This window comes from Patella vulgata, chromosome 3 (genome assembly GCF_932274485.2).
Source record: "Patella vulgata chromosome 3, xgPatVulg1.2, whole genome shotgun sequence".
Lineage (NCBI taxonomy): Eukaryota > Metazoa > Mollusca > Gastropoda > Patellidae > Patella > Patella vulgata.
In genome coordinates this window covers 34,778,063-34,796,254 of record NC_065881.2, presented here as the reverse complement: position 1 = coordinate 34,796,254, position 18,192 = coordinate 34,778,063, and the positions used below count along the sequence as shown (strand labels likewise).

General features: G+C 36.1%; 3 long non-coding RNA genes across 3 annotated transcripts in view; all 3 read left to right on the top strand.

The window, feature by feature from the left end:
• The first annotated feature begins 877 nt into the window (after positions 1 to 877).
• LOC126816730 (uncharacterized) overlaps positions 878 to 18,192 on the top strand; it is a 63,172-nt gene continuing 45,857 nt past the window's right edge. Inside the window, exon 1 of the long non-coding RNA XR_007678528.2 lies at positions 878 to 1,034. This is a non-coding gene — a long non-coding RNA (uncharacterized LOC126816730). The remainder of the gene's footprint in view (positions 1,035 to 18,192) is intronic.
• On the top strand, positions 1,041 to 3,694 carry LOC126816737 (uncharacterized). Its single transcript, XR_007678546.2, has 3 exons — positions 1,041 to 2,438; positions 2,593 to 2,829; positions 2,953 to 3,694. It is a non-coding gene; the product is annotated as an uncharacterized LOC126816737 (long non-coding RNA).
• Positions 7,658 to 12,630, top strand: LOC130012302 (uncharacterized). The gene is made up of 3 exons (XR_008787718.1): positions 7,658 to 9,604; positions 10,125 to 10,260; positions 10,776 to 12,630. It is a non-coding gene; the product is annotated as an uncharacterized LOC130012302 (long non-coding RNA).

The following is an 18,192-nucleotide window of genomic DNA, read 5'->3' as shown; positions in this document are numbered from 1 at the left end:
ATGACTATGTTCCTTTTAGATTCGAGACACCAGTGTTGGACTTTTAGGCCTAGCAGTTTACTTTGAACTTTAAGAAGACTATTCATTCCCATTCTTTTTCTGGGAAGCCTACCGACGGACCAGGATGTCTAGCTTAGCTACAGTTACAGTACTATTCACTATATATTCACTACTACTTAGCCTACTAGACTAGAGCCAGACGGATATTATCTATGGCCTAGACGAGTACTGTGACCCGAGGAGTAGCGTAGGCCTACAGAGCAGGGACAGGTAACAGTTACAACAGGCCTGATTCGTAGTCGAACCCTAGCGCAGTAAATTAAAATTACATAAATAGATCCTTCTTTCCGCTCCAATCTCGCGCCAAATGGTCCGGGAAAGATAACTCACAATACCGAGTGAGAAAGACGAGATAGTCCAGTCCCTTGTTAAGTGATCGGCCGTTGTTATCTATTGGTATAAGATATTATGGTACCGTACGGTACGGACGGCCTGCCGTTGTTACCAGTAGTATAAGGATTTTGTTACTAACAGATTCCTTATAGTAGTGGGTAACATTGCTGGATCGGGTGCTCCTTCTGTTAACTATTGTCTTCTGTACATATATATAAAAACCTAATTATCCTCTTTTTCACTAATCACATTGTAAATTATTGCACCTTGAATACATAACATGTTATTGTCTGCGATATCACCTCGGTGGAAGCGGACGTAAAATACAACTAACTAACAACAACAACTGTCAGTGGACATCGTCCGCTCCGAGACAGTTCCTAAAGGAACTACGCTAGGGATGAAGATTGCGCCTAACATCTAATAGACACTATAGTAGACGTCATTGTTACCGTCATACAGCCGAGATGTCTCATGTAGAGTAACGGAATCCACCGAAGTTTGCCGAGTGTACGTCGGATGTTAATATGACTACGCCATCTTGTTGATTAGAGAAGTGCATGCGATTTTGTGTTTTCAGAAACTAGGCTACTGGCTAGTAGTTTCAAGCAAAAGCAATGGCAACCCTTTCACCAGATGCGGTAAGCTTATAGTGAAGGCATGGACGGAATAAGGATTAGAGTTCAAGTATAGGCCTAACACTTTTAGACTAGATACGTAGAGTTGAGCAAGCCGAGCCTAGTTTACACTAGAGTAGATAACAAACCTTATTCCTTAATCTCTCAACCCTCCGTGTTTCGAGATAAGAGATGAGGCCATTACCTTCAATGTAGCACATGCGAGAGCGATTCGCACCCGGCATTTGTAAACAAAATTGACAATATTTTTAATCAAAACAACGATTGGTTATTGTTATTTATAATATTTCTGCCACACCCAACTACAATTAAGCATATAATCCTACCTGAAACGGGTACAAATCCCCTCTTTTTAAATCAAAGTGACAGTAGATCGCTTTTTCCGACATTTTAAATTTACGTCTGTACACACATAAAGGCGGGGTCTCGTGTGCAATAGCCAATCAAAGTACCCATCTGATCAGAGTTGCGCAGTAGGTATTACGGGTTATGGACATAACGGCCAAAAGCAAAAACGGCCAAAACATATTTGGTCATAATGGTCAAAATTTGGTCACAATGGCCAAAATTTGGTCATAACGGCCCAAAAAAATTTTGGTCACAACTCCCAAATTTTCTCCTACCTGCCCTTAATAATAGCCAAGTTTACAGAGTTTTAGATTAAAAAAAAAATAATTAAAATTTTGTTAATGGTTGTCAAAACATCCTTTATAACTTTTTCAATCTTGCAATTTATAAAGTTTTAAAGTTCTTTTGTCTTATGTGATTGTCACAACATTATCCCAAATTAACCATCTGGTATAATTCGAGCCTTTTCTCACAATGATGAGACATTCTTGTCTCAATGATTATCAAAACATCCTTTATAACTTTTTCAACTTTTAAAAGACACCATTGTTTAAAGCTTTTTTTTTATGTAATTGTTGAAACCCCTTATTAAATTAGCCCTCTTTAATTGGACCATTTTTGTATAATGTTGAGGCATACTTGTCTCATGTTCTCACGACAATTTAGATTATATATAAATTAAAATGAAGTGAATCATAATCATATTTTGTCTACAATATCACCTTAGGTGGAAGTGGACGTAAAACCCCAGAAACGAACGAAACGAATCATAATCATTCGTTGATCTATATTTCCTAAGATCAGATGCTTGACTCTACTCTTGTGTCATAATGAAGTGTGTTTATTGTGCCAAAACTGTCAAAAAAATCAGCATGCTGTTTCTTGTGATGCATGTGGTAGTTGGACACACAGATTATGTGGTACAGACATTTCGAAGGAAGACTACTTAAGAGCCCAAGACCAGACTATCAGTTTTGTGTGTTCTGTCTGCAATGTCCCTGTTGGAAACTTTTCACTAAATGCAACAATTGAATCATCACTATTAGCTTCTTCTGAAAGGTAGGTTCAGATGTTTTATCAATTTATTTATTTAGATTATAAATAAATGTATACGGTGCATTTTCCATATGTTATGAAGATCATATTAATGTTTTTCAGAATTATATACAGTGTATGCATATGTATTTGATAATTTTAATTTTATGTTTTTCAGAATAAATATAAAGTTCATGGTGGCACCCATAGCTTCATAAAAAAAACTAATGAGTTTACCTTTTTTGCCAAAGTCACACATACGTGACATTTTACCAACTTCAGGGTAAAACCACAAACGATAAACTAATTGAGTTAATGGATTATATGGAACGTCAGTGGATTGACCATAGCCTTTTTAAAATGTCATCTTGGAGTGTGTTTAACCAGACAATAAGGATAAACAATAACATAGAAGGTATGTAAAGTGTACAGACTATTCAAAAATTAAGTTTTATCTGGCTTAAATGCATGGTCGCCTATAATGTAATATACCATTTTATTCTACATGAATTTAATTATTTGTTAAATTTTATTTCAGGGTGGCATCGACGCATCAACCACAAGGCTGGTGAGCAGCAGTTGGGGATGTATGTATAAGCTGATAAGCTTTCTTTTTGGAGAAGTCGACATGTTGCCCCTTCAAGCCGCATTATTGTTCGAAGGAAAATTGAGGCGTTATTTCATCCGAACATGTACGAACGCCCAAGAAGAGATTTACCATGCTTGGAGAGAATATGAGAATGGAGATTTGAGTGCTAGCATGATGTTACGGATATGTTCCCGTCACCGTGGACCCGTTGAATAGATAGTCTGGGGCCATAACTCTGGCAGTAATTATCAGAAATCGCTGAAAATCAATAGACTTCTTTATCGCATGACCTTAAACACTGTGTATGAATTTAAAGTCAATCGGATATTAACTTTAGCCTCTAGAGCATCCACAAGAGTTTTTAATGTGATCAAGGGTCATAACTGGCAGTAATTATCAGATGTCGCTTAAAATCAATAGGCTTCTTCGTCCCATGACCTTAAACACTGTGTATAAATTTAAATTCAATCGGATATTAACTTTAGCCAACTCTAATCTCCCTTAATGTATCTTTAAGTGTTAAAACACATTGTATTTTAATACATCGCATTCCTGATATTTCTTCTTCCTCTTTTGAATTAATATATTTGTTTCAATTGATCATGAACATATGCCTCCGTGTTTATTTTTTGTTGTTATTTTTGTTATAAAATAATTTATGGCCATTCAAAAATAAAATATATTAAAATTGTTTTTGTTCTTATGTTTTTTGAATATTTTGATTCATTAAACCATTACCAAAAAATATTTTGGCCGTTATGACCAATGTTTTGGCCGTTATGACCAGAAATTTTTGACCGTTTTTTCTTTTGGCCGTTATGTCCATAACCCGATATTACGGCGTAATTATGAACGTCCGAATCAATTTTGATAAAAACTTCCGTTCGACATGCGCTGTTGTGCAATTCTTGATATATTCCACCATTTTGACAACTCCGGCTTTCAAGTTCGGCGCAGAAGCACGATTTTACGGGAAAAACAAAAAACACTGACAGTCTTAGTACTTAAATTAAAAACCAAAATCCGCAGAACAGAAATGCGCCCTCGACCAAAATAGAATAATATTCTAAATGCTTTTCTACAATTTACATTTATTATCTTATTTTCTTTTAAAAGTTTCTACCATAGAAATTCAAGAATGGCTATTTCGTCCCTTTATAAGAAACGGAGAAAGAAGTAATGTTAGACAAAAGAGGAATAAAACTGTTGGGTTAGGGTTCGGGTTCTGGTTATGGGTTAATGTCAGACGGCAAAGTAGCCCACGAGTTGAAATAGCCGGCATCAAGTCCAGGAATAAGAGAACTGCGCATGTCAAACAGAAGTGAAAATGAACCAATCAGAGCGCGACTGCTGGCAAAATAGACACTGCCTAAAAACAACGCTTCATTTACTTTATTGTCAATATTTGCTGATAAATGAATGTTGTTTCAGTAGATTGGACTGCGTATGTGTAATAAGTACTAATAGTATAAAATTAACTTATTTTTAAGATGGTACACACATTAATAAAGAAACTGAGTTTGCCACTTGGAACTAAAGGCATCCAATCTTAGCTAAAAACAAGCACATCAGTATATCTCAGCGTTTTTAGTTAGTTCTCGTAGCTAAGTTTACACTAACGGATGGCCCATTCACTTCTTGATTTGATATTTGGAAAACAAGGAGGGGTACGGCAACACTCCCTTGAATAAGTAGAAAAGCTGGACAGGCTTGTACACCTGCGTAGGATCTGGATCAAAAAATGATGCCGGCGGGGCGGAATAGTAGAATAGATAAAATTCAAGAATCCCCGCCAAACAGAACCAGCAACAGACTTGTAGATTTAAAAGATCTTTATATTAATCCAACGTTTCGGGTGCAATACCCTTTTTCAAGAATCTTGGCGGGGATTCTTTAATTTTATCTGATTTGATATTTGTTTATTTGGTGCAATGTCTATTTTCTGTCTTGTCTGCAGGTTTATCTTGTAGATTTTTGTTTTACTTGTAGTGCGGTCCTCCTGCACTTACTATTAGAGTAGAGATTTAACCCTTCGTACTGCAGAATGACTAAATGTTCTCGTCAGATTTTGCTCCGGTTTGCTCACTAGACTAGGCCTACACTTATTATTTTAGCGTTTTCCGAGATTCTATCCGGATTATCGCCCATATAAATATTGTAGGGTGACCCACCATAAATAAATATCTCCAAATATCTTGACAATTTCACCATAATTTCTATCATTAACTCCGTCATTCGCCTGGTGAATCTGTGTCATTGTCTGTGTCAGACACTTTGTCATTCATCCGTTCGGTTAATTCTGTCATTCACTTTGTCATTCGTCCTGCAAATCTATTGTATTCTCTGTCATTTGTCTGGTGAGGCTGTGACATTCTCTTTGTCATTCGTCTGGTGAACGTGTGTTTCATTCTCTGTCAATCGTCTGCTGAACTACTGTCATATTCATCTGGCTGATATTCACTTTGTTAACCATCCAGTTATCATCTTGTCATTCTTTTGGTGAACCTGTGTCAAGACTCATTCGTCTAGTGAAGCTCTGCCATTCACTTTGTCATTCGTCTTGTTAACCTGCCATTCTTTTTGTCATTCGCCTTGAGAGGCGGCCTGATGAATCCCTGACAGTCACTTTGTCGTTTGACTGGTGAACCCCTGCTGAATTCGTCTTGTCATTCACGTCAGTCGGCTGGTGAACCAGTGTCATTTAGTTTGTCATTCGCTACGTCATTCGTCTGGTGATTTCTGTCATTCACTTTGTCATTCGTCTGGTGTAGCTCTGCAATGACAAAATGGCACAGGTTCACACACGAATGACAAAGGTTCAATACACGATTGACAGAAAATGACAGAGGTACACCAGACAAATGACAGACAGAATGACAAACAGAATGACAGAGGTTCACCAGACGAATGACAAACAGAATGACAGAGGTTCACCACACGTATGACAAAGAAAAATGACAGATGTCCACCAGACAGATGAAAAACAGAATGACACAGGATCACCAGACGAATGACGGAGGAACACCAGACGAATGACAAACAGAATGACAGGTTCACCAGACGATGACAGAGGTACACCAGACGAATGACAAAGAATGATATAGAGATTCATCACACCAATGACAGAGGTACACCAGACGAATGACAAACGGAATGACAAGTTCAACACACGGATGACAAACAGAATGACAGAGGTTCACCAGACGAAGGGCAAAGAGAATGACAGAGGTTAACCACACGAATGACAAAGTGAATGATAGAGATCAACAAGAAGAATGAAAGGTTCACGAGAGGAATGAAATAAAATGTACACAAGTTCACCAGAAGAAGAGCTTCGCCAGACAAATGACAGAAGTACACCAGATGAATGACAAACAGAATGACAAGTTTAACACGCGAATGTCAAACAGAATGACAGAGGTCCACCACACGAATGACAGACAGAATGACACATGCCCACCAGACGAATGACAAACAGAATGACAGAGGTTCAATACACGAATGACAAACACCAATGACAGAGGTACACCAGACGAATGACAAACGGAATGACAGGTTCAACACGCGAATGTCCAACCTCGTGGGTTTTCTCCGGGTCCTCCGGTTTCCTCCCACTGCTAAAGACCCCTACGTGCAAGCGAATTATGTAAATAAAATTAAAACCATATGTTAGTCCCGAAATGACCTAGTTTGTGTCGAGTGGACGTTAAACCCCATTTCTCTCTCTCTCTCTCTCAACACGCGAATGACAAACAGAATGAGAGAATTTAACCAGACGAATGACAAAACAGAATGACATAGGCTCACCACACCAATGACAGAGAATGCCAGAGGTTCATCACACAAATGACAGAGGTTCACCGGACGAATGACAAACAGAATGATAGAGTTTCACCACAGAATGACAATCAGAATGACATAGATTCACCACACGAATGACAAACAAAATGAAAGAGATTCACCACACGAATGACAAACAAAATGACAAAGGTTCACCACATGAATGACAAACAGAATGACAGAGGTTGACCACACCAATGACATAGAATGACAAAGGTACACCAGCCGAATGACTAACAGAATGTCAGAGGTTCACAATACGAATGACAAACATAATGAAAGAGGTTCACGGGACGAATGCCAAACAGAATGACAGAGTTTAACAACACCATTGACAGAGATGCACCAGCCGAATGACAAACAGAATGACAGAGGTTCACCACATGAATGACAAACAGCATGACAGGTTCACCAGATGAATGGTGAACTGAATGACACAGGTTGACCACACGAATTACAAAGTGAATGACATAGGTTCACCACACAAATGACAAACAAAATCTATATGACCTTATGAATTTTATTAATATGTGAATGTAAACCAAAAGTTAAAATTATTAATACATATTAAATAATTCTTGGTTGAACAAAATATTGATTTTAAAATTTAAAAATGCATTTTTTGACAAAATGGCGTCACTTTCGGTGTCAATTTTAAATTGTAATCAATTTGATACGACGCATACTTGCTTTTTGAATCAAATGGTGTCACTTTTGTGAAAATCCAATAATAATTGACTATTTTACAGGCAAAATAACGAAAACAGTGACTTATGCAAAATTGCCCATTTCTAGGTAACTGCTTATATTACAAACTTATTTTAACATACATTTTCTTCGTATGGATTATAGCTACAAGTTTATAAAAGTTACGTAGAAATATTTTAAAATCTGAAAAGCCCGAATGGGTTGTAAATAGGTCAATTTTACACCTTGAAATGTGGACGTATATTGCCGTCGCCCCCATCTGTCTGTCGGTCCGTCCATCGTCCACAATTTCTTGTAAACGCTCTAACGCCAAAAGTTATCATCCAATTGTTTTAAAATTGATATATGTTGTTTACATTTGTGAGATGAAGAAGCCTATTTAATTTCAATAATTTCTGTTTATTATGTCTAGAGTTATGGCCCTTGTTTCACTTTGTTGAACCTTGTGAACGCTCTAACGCCAAAAGTTATCATCCGATCTTTCTGAAATTTATATGCATTATTTAGATTACTGAAACGAAGAAGCCTATTGAATTTCAGCAATTTCCGTTTATTATGTCTAGAGTTATGGCCCTTGTTTCACTTTATTGATCCTTGTGAACGCTCAAACTTCAAAAGTTATCATCCGATCTTTCTGAAATTTATTTGCATTATTTTGATTACTGAAACGAAGAAGCCTATTGAATTTCAGAAATTTCCGTTAATTACGTCTAGAGTTATGGCCCTTGTTTCACTTTATTTATCCTTGTGAACGCTCAAACTTCAAAAGTTATCATCCGATCTTTCTGAAATTTATTTGCATTATTTTGATTACTGAAACGAAGAAGCCTATTGAATTTCAGCAATTTACGTTAATTACGTCTAGAGTTATGGCCCTTGTTTCACTTTATTTATCCTTGTGAACACTCTAACGTCAAAAGTTATCATTCGATCTTTCTGAAAATTATATGCATTATTTAAATTAGTGAGACGAAAAAGCCTATTGAATTTCAGCAATTTATGGCCCTTGTTTCACTTTATTGAACCTTGTGAACGCTCCAACACCCAAAGTTATCACCCAATCTTTGTGAAATGTATATGCATTATTAAGATTAGTGAAAAGAAGAAGCCTATTGAATTTCAGCAATTTCCGATTATTACGTCTAGAGTTATGGCTAGAGGTGGGCGATATAACCGGTATACCGGTGTATTGCGATTCAAACTTGCCAATACATCATATCGTGATACACGTCCAAGAACCGGTTCAGTCAATACGATCGGCAACTTCCGTAATAATTATCGGAATATTCCGTGAGATTGTCAATTTTATTGAAAACTTGAGAATTTCCTTAATAATATTACACACTAATAGTTGCGAGAATGTCATTTGGTCATTTAAGAAATAAAACTATGCTTTATTTATGGCTAAACCATGTAAATTAAAAAAAGATAGTCTCGTTCATCTTTCGTTGTCCCGTAAACAAACCAAAATGGCGGGCGTCGAAGCAGACGCCAATTTTACAAAAGTGGCCAATACTAAGGCAAAAGCTGGTATCTGGAAACATTTCAGTTTGAAGAAAATGAAAACAGATGGGCATTTAATGTTGAATGTTGCATTATGCAATAAATGTAACGCGGAAGTGAGGTATTCCGGGGGGACAACAAATTTAAACACGCACATGAGGCGACACTATTCGTTTACAATAGGCCTATCATCACAATCAAATGAATCGAAATCTGTCAGTAACACAACACTATACAGTCAAGCTCCCAGCAGGTTTCTACTGTCAAAAAACGAGAGTCAAGCACGATCTCAGGATATTTTGGAAACACAACCAAATACAGCTCAAAATCAATACGTGCTTTATTAATCACGGACAAGATTGCTAACTTTATTGTGAAAGATCTCAGGCCTTTTCGAATTGTTGAATCAAAGGAATTTCGAGAATTATTATCTACTTTGGACCCACGATATCAAGTCCCGAGTCGTAAGCAGTTCTCTGAAATAATCATCCCTAAGATGTATGAAGAAATGAAACTACTTGTTCAGAAGGACTTGTCATCAGCTGAAACGGTAACTTAACATGAAATTCTTATTTTCTGTATAATCATGCTTCTTGCATTTGATATGTAAACTGAAGCGTAATAAAATCATGAATAATTGTAGACACTTTGAATGATAATTGTTAATTTGTTATAAAAAAATTTGTTATTTCAATATCTGCCTTATTTTAATATGTTTTTTTAATTTTAATCTGGTGTATTTGAATTTTTTGAAGTGTTTAGTTTAATTTCCATTATTAAAAAATCAAATCAAATCTATTGTGCAAGCTATAACAAATTTTGATCAATTCAATTTTTTTCAAAAACCAATATAACACAGTAAACTATAGGCCTAATAACAGTGCACAATCACAGCCTGTATTCAAACGTATTCAATGACTGAGTGATCAATAATCAATAATCAGTTATGTAAATAGATCCATTTTAAAAGTTCATTATCAATTAAATATTTATGTTTGTGTAATATATATTTTAAAGACTAGTAGTTTTTATTCAAATTTAAATCATTGGCTCATAATTTAAATTTACAGGTAGCACTTACAACAGATGGCTGGTCCTCACGTGCAACAGAATCATACATGACGATTACTTCCGTCCACATTAATGTTGATTGGGAGCTTGTGAACTATGTGCTGCAAATACGTGCACTCCCAGAAAGTCACACAGGTAGATGAATATAAGTTGACATTTAAGTTAAAATTCTAAATATTCCATATTAATGTATTCTTCATTCAATGACTCCTGAGAGAGAAATGAATACATTTAAAATGTATATTCCAAATTCAAATCTCATTATTTATTTATTTTTATTTATTACTTCATAGAATAGTCTTTACTCATTTGACTGATATCTTTGATTCAATGTCTAATAGTCTATTATCTGACCTAAAATAGGGAAACTTAAAATTGGTATGAATTTTAGATAATTAGACAAATGTAATTGTAAATTCAGTAAATTGTAATGAATGAAATAGACAACTCTCCATGTTTGCTTTATATTTACAAATTTTGAATAATTATATTAAGTCTTTTCAAACCTCACCGTTAATTTCAATTTTCAAATGTGATGAATGATAATAATTTAATGAATAATGTTTAAGTAAACAAAACATTTCTTAATACAACAGTTTGTTTCTTAGCTGTAATTTGCTTTATTAAGTTCATTATTTGAAAATTTACAGGTGAACATGTGGCAGAGGTTCTAAACGAAGCAGTTACTGAATGGAACTTGCCAGCAATTGATGGAGCCCCTCCCTTGGTTACCGACAATGCAAGTAACATGTTGAAAGCAGGAAAACTTTTCGAAACCAAGCTGCATGTCACCTGCTTTGCTCACACACTTAACCTTGCCTGTCAAAAATGTCTAAAAGTAAAGCGTGTGAGTCATCTACTTGCTAGGATTAGGCAACTGGTCTCGTACTTTCATCGAAGCAACATGGCATCAGCAGTATTGAAAACTAAAGCCCATCTTCTTTCTGTACCAGAGCACAAACTCATCATCGACGTGTGTACCCGTTGGAACAGCTCTTACGACATGTTACAGCGATTCCTCGAAATGCATGTGGCTGTTTTTGCTACACTTCGGTCCAAAGAGTTAAAAGTTAAGGACTATAAGTCTTTTTCAGATGAAGACCTTACACTAGCTGAAGAGGTTACCAAGCTTCTCAAGCCCCTGAAGGATGTGACAGTTGCTCTGTGTTCAGAAAAGATTCCCACGGTTTCTCTCATCATGCCTTTACAACATCAGCTGATGAACTGAGTTTTAGTGCTATCTGATGACGACTCTCCAATGATCCAGGAGATGAAAGAATCTCTGATTGAAGACCTGAAAAATAGGTATCTTGAACAAAAACCAATGCTGTACATATGCTCTGCCTTAGATCCAAGGTTCAAGATGTTACCCTTCCTCTCAGAAGAAATCCGCTTTGATGTCTTCAACCAGGTTGCAGCTAAAGCTGCTACGATTCACATCAATAGTCCTGCAAAGAAACTCAAGATCAAGAAAGAAATTGATCCAGCACTTCCTGAACTTCCTACTCTGCCAGATGATCCCACAGAAGATGATGGACATGATGGAAAAGATGCAGATGCAGTAGTATGTCCAATTTTCCCATCACCTTTGAAGAAGATCAAGCAGGAGCCAGAAAGTTGCGGAAGTACCAGCAATTTCCTTGGTGACATCTTTGAGGAGGTATATATCTGTGGACAAGATCCACGTCAAAAGCAAAGCCCACATGTTCTTGCTCAAAACGAATGTAAACTTTACAACGAGCTACCCCCGATTGCTCTCACAGAGTGCCCGCTGGCATGGTGGAAACAAAATGAATACAGGCTTCCAGTTTTAGCAAGACTTGCTAAACAAGTCTTGTGCATTCCTGCTACTAGTGTACCCTCAGAACGTGTGTTTTCTACGGCTGGCAACATTTTAACAGCTCAAAGAGCTACACTGAAATCCAAACATGTTGATGTTCTCCTGTTCTTGAAAAAAAACTCAAAATGACTTGTGCGGCTATTGCCTCAATAGTGAAAGTGGTTACATTGTCACAAACTGACACTAAGTAGATTTTTACTCAACTTTTTTGACAGACAATCATTAGAATAATGTCTCACTTGCTTTTTAAGTTGTTCACCAGTTAAGGAGTTTTTACCAGTAAAGAGGTTTTAACCAGTTAAGAAGTTTTAAATTGTTAACAATGTTATTCAAGTTTGAAGTGTTGAGATTTCCAGGTGCCTTATTCTAGTCACTCCTCAGTCCTCAGTTAAGACTTTGTTGTGACTTGTGAAGTTGTGAGTGACAAGACAATCATTTCAAAACTATTTTGAATTGATCATTGAATGACATTTAATCATTGATAGATATTATTCTGCAATGTACTCATTGTACTATCAGTCTGTCAGACTGTCACTCCCAGTGTCACATTGGACATTTTTTCAAAGATTACTTATTGTTGAAAGAAAGAAATAAACACATGGGTTTTGTGGATATCTTGTTCTTGTAGTTGACTAGTTGTACAATAGAGGAATTGCATGTTCAAAGACCTTCACATGAGTTTCAGTGTTGCTATGAGATACATTTAAGGCTTTACTTTTGCAATAAATCTGGAGTTAACACTTTCACAATATATTGCAATATGTATTGCAATACAACAAATCGTATCGCAATATATCGCAATACGATTTTTTTGATCCTTGTGAATGCTCTAACGTCAAAAGTTATCATTCGATCTTTCTGAAAATTATATGCATTATTTAAATTAGTGAGACGAAAAAGCCTATTGAATTTCAGCAATTTCTGTGTATTACGTCTAGAGTTATGGCCCTTGTTTCACTTTATTGAACCTTGTGAACGCTCCAACGCCAAAAGTTATCACCCAATCTTTGTGAAATGTATATGCATTTTTTAGATTAGTGAAACGAAGAAGTCTATTGAATTTCAGCAATTTCTGTTTATTACGTCTAGAGTTATGGCCCTTGTTTCACTTTATTGATCCTTGTGAACGCTCTAACGCCAAAAGTGACAATTTATATTGTGAAATTTATATGCATGATTTAAATTAGTGAAATGAAAAAGCCTATTGAATTTCAGCAATTTACAATAATTACTTCTAGAGTTATTGACCTTGTTTCATTTTGTTAAACCTTGTTAATGCTCGATTGATGAAAGTTATCATCCGATATGTATGAAATTTATATGCATTATTTAAATTAGTAAAACGAAAAAGCCTGTCAAATTTCAACAATTTCTGTAGATTACTTCCAGAGTTGAGACCCTTGTTTCAGTTTTTAGAACCTTGTAAACCCTCAAACGACAAAATTTATAATCTGATCTGTATGGAACTGTCTTGTAAAGGCCCCCAATTACCTTCAAAGGAATAAAAATGCGACAACCCTTGTCAACCGCTCGGACGATTTAGCTGCTTTGGGCGTATGTTTTGTTGCCTGGCAACCTAACTTTTCACCTCTTAATCGAATTTGCTCGAAAATGAAATCGAAATTAAAAAAAACGATCCCAACATTTTATGCGCCTTTAAAGGGCACACTCTTTTAGTTATATCAGTTTTTTAAAAAAATAATATTTGCTTTCGAAAAATGGTACCTAACTGTCAAAATTGTTATTTTTGGTAAAATTAAGCCACTTCCGGTGCCGACAGATAACTCTATCAGTAACAAAAAAAATGACAATTGAGACAACGGAGTATATGAACTTTGTTTTATACAAATCGAGCAATAAATAATTAATCTAGGACTGAAAAACTGAATTAACCAATGACGACTAAGGAAAATTACTGAGACAAAAAAATTTCATATTTTTGCCCAAGTCAGATGACTCGTTAATTTTGTGTAAAACACGACTAAAAAATATTCATAAATAAAAAAGTTTTTTGTAAAAATTTAAATTTTCAAATTTCGAACGACAAAAGCCATAGATGATACATTTGTTACATGTAAGAGTACAGTACTTCCTGTGATAATGAAAATGTTCAATTAGTTTTATGAAATCAGTAATGGCATAAGGCATCACATGATGAAAATTTTATGTAAATCGAATAATAATTGCCACTTTTATAGACCAAAAACCTTGAAAAGTGACTTGTAGAAAAATGTCTATTTCTCTGCAACCGTACAAGTTAGAAACCATTTTCTGGTATCTGTATGATCGTATGGGTTCAATCTATTTGTTGATTGGAATCAAATATCATAATTTTAAAAACATTACAAATCAGACTCATTTGAATAAAATATCTGTTTTGAAGGCTAAAAATACAGTTTTTGCCAAAATGACGTTACTTCCGGTGATAATGAAATTTAAATTACTTGTATGAAATTGTAAATGGCATTAGGTATCACTCACACAGTGAAAATTTTATGAAAATCGAATAATAATTGACACTTTTATGGACCAAAAACCTTGAAAAGTGACCTGTTGAAAATCGCCTATTTCTCCGCAACTGAACAAGTTAGAAACAATTTTGTGAAATCTATATGACCGTATGAATTTTAGTAATATGTGAATGTAAACCAAAAGTTAAAATTATTAATACATATTAAATAATTCTTGGTTGAAAAAAATATTGATTTTGAAAGTTAAAAATGCATTTTTGACAAAATGGGGTCACTTCCGTGTCAATTTTAAAATGTAATCAATTTGATACGACGCATACTTGCTTTTTGAATCAAATGGTGTCACTTTTATGAAAATCCAATAATAATTGACTATTTTACAGGCAAAATAACGAAAAAGGTGACTTGTGCAAAATTGCCCATTTCTAGGTAACTGCTTATATTACAAACTAATTTTAACATATATTTTCTTCGTATAGATTATAACTACAAGTTTATAAAAGTTACGTAGAAATATTTTAAAATCTGAAAAGCCTGAATGGGTTGTAAATAGGTCAATTTTACACCTTTTTATGCGCCCACATTGAAATGTGGACGTATACTATTCAAAAAAAGTAGGGGATATTTGATTTTTAAGTGTTATTAAAGTCACCTAATGAAACTGACGAAGAAACAAATGACAAAATGAAATGAAGTTCACATTCATCGATTTATTCCAAATGATCGTTAGACTAAGTAAGGCACAGACTGACCATTATAAGGGTAAAATGATACCCGGGGTCAAACAGCAAAGTTACCACAGCATCACAACCAAGTCAGTAACGGGTAAATCCTCCTGTGTTTGCCAAACAAGCATTGATCCGACGTTGCATACTCCTAATGAGACATCTTAGGTCATTTTGGTCCAGATTGTCCCATTCCTGTTGCAACGCAGCAGCAAGTTCTTGGACATTGGCAGGACGTTGTTGACGTTGACGTAACCTCTGTCCAAGCATGTCCCAGACATGCTCGATGGGGGAGAGGTCGGGACTCAGTGCTGGCCAAGGTAATGTGGTGATGTTCTGTTGTTGGAGGTAACCTGTAACGATCCTGGCCCTGTGACATCTTGCTTGTCATCCTGGAAGATGAAACGGCGGCCATGACGTCGTGCGAACGGCACAACATGGACTGCCAAGATGTTGTCCCGGTAGTACTGGCCTGTAACACGCCCTGCAACAACATGTAAAGCCGTTCTTCCAGAAACAGTGATGCCTCCCCACACCATAACAGAACCACCCCCAAATCGATCATGTCTGATGACGTTAACGTCTTGGAAGCGCTCGTTTCGACGACGCCACACCCTCCTACGTCTGTCCAAAAAATCAACAGTGAACCTTGACTCATCTGAAAACATCACATTGCTCCAGCGTCGATTATCCCAGTGTTGACGATCCCTACACCAACGACGTCTTGCCTGAATGTGATGATCTCTCAAACAAGGGATCACGCGAGGACGTCGGGCGCGAAGGTGACCCCTATGCAGTCGATTCTGAATCGTCTGGCCACTCACTCTCACACCAGTGTCTGTTTGAAGACGGGCGCTGATCTGATTTGCTGTGATGACACGATTTCTCAAGGCCAAGGTACGGATAAATCGATCCTGGGCTTGAGTTGTCGCCCTTGGTCGACCTGAGCGTGGTCTGTCCTGTACAGATTGTGTATCACGGTATCTGGACCATAGCCTGCTTATGACAGACTGAGAAACATTCATCGTCCGCGCCACAACCGCCTGTGTTGTGCCGATCTGTAGCATGCCAAGGGCACGTAACCTTTCATTTTGGGTAAGCCGACGCATATCAAAATTTGTTTTCTGGTCACTAAAACAATTAAACTGATGTTTCCACCCTGGAATTCAATGCCACAATGACTGTAACATTCAAAGTCAGAGTCGTGCAAATCTTGGGTTGGACCCCCATGATGATCCCAAGCATCACCTGCATTCCATGCGGTAGCTATTGGTGCGTTTGGGCGTCACATGTAACTGGAAATGTTTCTTCTGTTAGGTTCTATAGTGACGTTTTTCGTAGTCATTTGCATATTTTAGTATTATGCCCCCAAAATCAAATATCCCCTACTTTTTTTGAATAGTATATATTGCCGTCACCCCCGCCCGTCCATCCATCGTCCACAATTTCTTGTGAACGCTCTAACACCAAAAGTTATCATCCAATTGTGTTAAAATTGATATATGTGGTTTACATTAGTGAGATGAAGAAGCCTATTTAATTTCAATAATTTCTGTTTATTACGTCTAGAGTTATGGCCCTTGTTTCACTTTGTTGAACCTTGTGAATGCTCTAATGCCAAAAGTTAACATACGATCTTTGTGAAATTTATATGCAATATTTAAGTTAGTGAAACGAAGAAGCTTATTGAATTTCAACAATTTCTGTTTATTACGTCTAAGAGTTATGGCCCTTGTTTCACTTTATTGAACCTTGTGAATGCTCTAATGCCAAAAGTTAACATACGATCTTTGTGAAATTTATATGCAATATTTAAGTTAGTGAAATGAAGAAGCCTATTGAATTTCAACAATTTCTGTTTATTACGTCTAGAGTTAGGGCCCTTGTTTCACTTTATTGAACGTTGTGAACGCATCTAACTCCAAAAGTTATCATCCAATCTTTCTGAAATTTACATGCATTATTTAAATTAGTGAAACGAAGAAGCCTATTGAATTTCAGCAATTTCCGTTAATTACATCTAGAGTTATGGCCCTTGTTTCACTTTATTGAACCTTGTGAACGCTCCAACGCCAAAAGTTATCATTCGATCTTTGTGAAATTTATATGCATGATTTAAATTAGTAAAACGAAAAAGTCTATTGAATTTCGGCAATTTCCGTTTATTACGTCTAGAGTTATGGCCCTTGTTTCACTTTGTTAAACCTTATAAATGCTCGATTGATGATAGTTATCATCCGATATGTATGAAATTAATATGCATCATTTAAATTTGTGAAACAGGTCTATTGAATTTCAGCAATTTCCATCAATAATTTCTAGAGTTATGGCGATTGTGAACGTTTGAATGACAAAAGTGATCATGTGATCTGTGTGAAATTTATATGCATTATTTAGATTAGTAAAACGAAAAAGCCTGTCAAATTTCAACAATTTCTGTAGATTACTTCCAGAGTTGAGACCCTTGTTTCAGTTTGTAGAATCTTGTAAACCCTCAAACGACAAAATTTATATTCTGATCTGTATGGAACTGTCTTGTAAAGGCCCCCAATTACCTTCAAAGGAATAAATATGCTACAACCCTTAAGAACCACTCAAACGATTTAGCTGCTGTGGGCGTATGTTTTGTTGCCTGGCAACCTATCTTTTCACCTCTTAATCGAATTAGCTCGAAAATGAAATCGAAATTAAAAAAAACCGAGCCCAACATTTTGTGCGCCTTTAAAGGGCACACGCTTTTAGTGATATCAGTTTTTTAAAAAAATAATATTGGCTTTCGAAAAATGGTACTTAACTGTCAAAATTGTAGTTTTTGGTAAAATTAGGCCACTTCCGGTGCCAACAGATAACTCTATCGGTAACAAAAGTGACAATTGGGACAACGGAGTATATGAACTTTGTTTTATACAAATCGAGCAATAAATAATTAATCTAGAACTGAATTAGCCAATGGCGGCCAAGGAAAATTACTGAGACAAAAAAAATTTCACATTTTTGCCCAAGTCAGATGTCTCGTTAATTTTGTGTAACA